The 4,599-nt window shown below is 42.7% G+C and overlaps 1 pseudogene; it reads right to left on the reverse strand.

Moving 5' to 3' along the window:
• Window positions 1–618: 618 nt before the first annotated feature.
• On the reverse strand, window positions 619–2,446 carry LOC102491599 (centrosomal protein of 95 kDa-like; annotated as a pseudogene).
• Window positions 2,447–4,599: the final 2,153 nt, after the last annotated feature.

Consider the following 4,599-nt stretch of genomic DNA (forward strand, 5'->3'; position numbering starts at 1 on the left):
TCTACCCAAATTAATCTACACATTTAATAAAATTTTGATCAAACGCCAGAGATATTCTTCACAGAAATAGAAAAAAGCAATTATTAAATTTATCTGGAATTATAAAAGGCCCATTATGGCCAAAGAAATACTGTGCAAAAAGAATAAAGTAGGAGGCATCTCACTTCCTGACTTCAAAATATATTACAAAGCTGTGATAATCAAAAAAGCATGGTAATGGCACAAAAACAGGCATATAGACCAATGGAACAGAGTGCAAAATCCAGAACATACAGACAACTAAGTTCTGACAAATGGCACAAGTCAATCCAGTGGGAAAATGAAAATCTCACCAGCAAATGGTGCTGGAAAAACTCAATGTTCTCCTGCGTAAAAATAAAACTGGACCCCTATCTCTCACCACTAACAAAAATGGATCAAATATCTAAAGGTAAAACCTTAATCTATAAAACTATTGGAGGAAAACACAGGGGAAACTCTGGGAGACATCAGAGTAATGAAAGATTTCTTTCTTTTCTTTTTTTTGAATGCAATTTTTATTTTAAAAATTAGTTTAACGTATTGGAACAAATACATAGATAAGCATTTTTAAATGATCCCTCTGTTTTAGACTGTTTACTACCTCGGTTCTAGCACTGTCCCAGGAAAGGCCTCCAGAAACTTCACCTGTGGGGTCTGGCCTCAGGGGAAGGGGCTTTTACTGTACTGAAAGGAAGCCAGCCGGAGCCTGACCTGAAGCTCTCTGCCCCACTATGTACTGACTGCAGCTGCTGAATTTCCTTCTCCACGTTAGGTTGCAGCTCCCTGTTCACCTTCTGTAATGTCTGGGCCTGGGATGTCCCTCTAGCTTGAGGTCTCGACACTCCTGTGATATGGCTCCTGCCAGCAATGAAGACTTGTCCTTATCATAGTTCATCGAGTCCAGCTCATCATGGTGCGATCTTTTGTTCATCTCGCTTTTCTTTGTCATAGTTTCTTAGGTCTCATAACCTTTGCTTCTGCATTTGTAAGCCTTCTTTAAATAGTTTCTGAAATATTCCTCCCAGGTCCCTTTTTTCATCATGCTTGTGCTCAGCTGAACTCTATAATCATCATACTATCTCCAGGCATGAACAGTTTGCGGACGATTTTCTTTTATCTTAGATGGGGTCAACCTCTGTCTTTAAATGCGGTCCTTGAAGTCTTGCGGTCCTTGAAGTCTTGCAGTCTCTTGTTGTGTTCATATTCTTTCTTGATGAGTGCAGTAAGGAGGTCATGCCTTCTAAGGGCTTCTTCTGTTTCATCCTAGAGTTTCTCCTTTGCTTGATTTTCTCTGTGTGTGTCTCTGTTGAGCTGTTCAACCTGTGCCATCCGCTGTTTCCACATTTTGCTGTGTTGGGCCAGAAGCATACAGACAGGAAAACTTCTCCTGCATAAGGGGCAGGAGACTGTGTTCGTTTACATTCATTGGAACTGCTTTCTTTGGCTTTAGGGAGCCTCCTCTTGGAGTGTGAGCTGTGGATTTTCTAAAGCAAATCTTTTTTTTTTTTTTTTAGTGGTTTTTGCTATAGGGCAAGTGTGCTCACCAGAAAGACAGAGAGAGACAGAAAGTGAGAAATCACCCCCCCCTGGGGGGGTTATGGCCACACCGCAATCCCTTCTCCATTCTTCTCTCAGAATCTTGGGCACACATGCATATGTGCCCAGTGTGAGGTGAAGCCACCGGGTCCAGGACCCAAACTGCAGTCAACTACATGGGAGTCCAGCAGCAAAGCCATTATGCCAACTGCTGGTCCCTAGAGTAAATCTTTCAGGGCTGAGTTAATTTTGGAGTTTCTTCATGAACAATTTCTCTGTCTGTTTTTTTTTTTGTGTTCTCCTCATCATTTTTTCCTAGAGGTACAACATTCTCTTGAACTCACCTCTTAGTTCCCTTTCTTTTTTTTTGGAGAAGTTTTTGCTATAGGGTGCATGCACTCGCAATAAAGACAGAGAAGGACAGGAAGAAAGAAAGCGAGAAATCACCCCCCCCAGGAGGGATGGCCATGCTGCAATTCCTTCTCCTCCATTCTCTTCTCGGGCTTTTGGGCGCACATGCACATGCACCCGGCATGAGTTTACGCCACTGGGTCCAGGACTCGAACCGCAATCGACTACTTGGGAGTCCAGCAACATAGCCATTATGCCAACTGCTGGTCCCTTAGTTCCCTTTCAAATGCTTCAGTTAATGCCTTCTTGGAATTGGCGAGTATCTGTTTCTTTGGGTTTTCATTGCCTTTTTCTGTCCATATGGATTTGTCTGTGTTTGCGAAGTGGAGAAGGAGAGGGTGAATGGGACCTGCAGAGTGGCTTCTACACATGGAAGGTCCTGGTTGTGGCTTCTTTGGCCCATGCTCAATAATGCTGTCACTGTGCTGAGACTCTCATTTCTACTCTCCGCATCTTCATTTCCATATCTTCTCTTCATAGTTAATCTTTACTTCAATCGCCCAAGGCACTTTCTAACATCCAACCTAGTTCAGAAAGTGTGCAATCCTTGTTCTGTTACCCGCTTTCTTGCCTTCTGGGGGAGCGCTGAGTCCCAGGAAGAGGTTGCAGCTCTGTTTTCATTTCTTCTTCTTTTGGGAAGGTTCTTCATCCCAGAGCCTTGAACCTGAGCTAGAGACATTCTGTCATCTGGTTCCACAGACACTGCCTCGAGTGAATTCACACAGAATTCAGGCCGGGGAACAGCGACTGGACTGCAAGTACTCTTCTACTACAGGGCACGGGGTTCGAGGCTCAGCGGGGTGTTAGGGGGATGTGAAAAGATGGTCACGCAGATAGGCTCCCCTTGCTTCCTAGCACTTGGAATTTCACTCACAGAACTGAATTCTGTGTCTTCAACAAAGGATATTCTATTCTTGGACAAAAAACTACATGAGGGAGCATTGAACACATCTTCATATGATTTAGAACTTGGTGAGGTTGAAGCTTTTTTTAAACTGTGTTTTGTTAGAACTATGAGCACCTTTACTTTTGAGGAAAAAGATGTGTGCTGTGTCTCCAAGTCTAATTATTTCACGGGTAGATTCTGCTTTTTCTCCATCCCAAGAGGGGCCCAAGGCCTCAGGACAAGGAGCACCTCACAAAAGAAACTCTTTTCGGGGACCAGAAGCTAGCATAATGGCTATGTTGCTGGACTCCCACATAGTTGACTGCAGTTCGCGTCCCGGACCCAGTGGCTTAAACTCATGCTGGGTGCTTGTGCGTGCACGCTCAATATCCTGAGAGGAAAATGGAGGAGAAGGGATTGCGGCGTGGCCATCCCCCTGGGAGGTGATTTCTTGCTTTTTGTCTCTCTGTCTCTCTCTGTCTCTCTGGCAAGTGCACACGCCCTATAGCAAAAAACCTCTAAAAAAATATGGCACATATATGTTATGGAATACTACTCAGCTGTAAAGAACAATAAGACCCTAATATTTGATACAAAGTGGATGAATATAGAAGATTTGCTGCTAACCGAAGTAGTGATGATCAGTCTTTCTGAGAGAAAGTCTACTTTGTTCAGTCCATAGTCAGGTCCCTCTCTGCCACATGGCCACTTTCTTTATGTCGTGGCTGTCTGACTTTCACCAGAGGAGTCATCTTGCCCTCAAGGTTATTAGGCCTCAATTGTGAATGCCCTCTAGTGGGCTTTACAAGGGAAATGAATATTTTCACACTCTTGCTCATTTTGAGCATTTCGTTTACATGTCATCCTCCTGGAATCACAACTTTGCAATATTTGATTGTGACCCTGGTCTCTAGTTCTTTTGAAGATGTAGTCTTGCTTTTGCGTTACAATCCTGGTGAGGAGGGGGAGTTTCAGTGGCTTCCACCGGTGCTTCCATTCTAAGAATTTTCATTTCATATGTTAGGAAACCAATACGTATTCTGCTGATTATTAAATATACCTGTTCTTGATACAGAACTTGTGTCTGGGGAAGAAATCACAGGATAGATCTACCATCCCATAGGGCTCATCATGATATGGACTGTAGTCAAAACTTTCTGTAAGCACTTAGAATGAAATACATTATGAGTCTCTGTCAACAAGCCCCAGGCCCAGACATGGTGGCACAGGGTGCAGAGTGTCAATGCGCAGTACCGGAGGCATTTGGAAAGCCCAAGATCTAATTCCCAGACCGATGTAAGCTCCCTGGGTACACCTATGACCCTGAATAGCTTTAGGGTTAAGTTGGGAATTGTGTCCTGGTGAGAACCTCTTGGAGATCTCTTTTTCTTTCTCTAATGAAAGAAATTCTCAAAAAAAAAAGTAATTAATTAATTAAATAAATAAAAAATAAAACAAGCCCCATTAAGTCATGTTGTATTACCTCAGGATCATCTAAAGCTAGCTTCAAGGAATGCTTATGATATTGTTTTTGTTATGGTGTGGACTGAATTATGCCCCCCTTAAGTTTATAATTTGAAGTTCTAACCCCCAGAACCTCAGGGTGGGATTGTATTTGGAGATAAAATCTTTAAAGAAGTAATTAAACTAAAACAAGGTAATTAAAATGGGCTTTAATCCTATCTATCTGACTAGTATCCATATAAGAAGAGGAAATTTGAGTACAAACATCAGAACCAGACACA

This window comes from Tupaia chinensis, unplaced genomic scaffold, assembly GCF_000334495.1.
Source record: "Tupaia chinensis unplaced genomic scaffold, TupChi_1.0 Scaffold145057_1, whole genome shotgun sequence".
In the NCBI taxonomy this organism is placed as follows: Eukaryota; Metazoa; Chordata; class Mammalia; order Scandentia; family Tupaiidae; genus Tupaia; species Tupaia belangeri.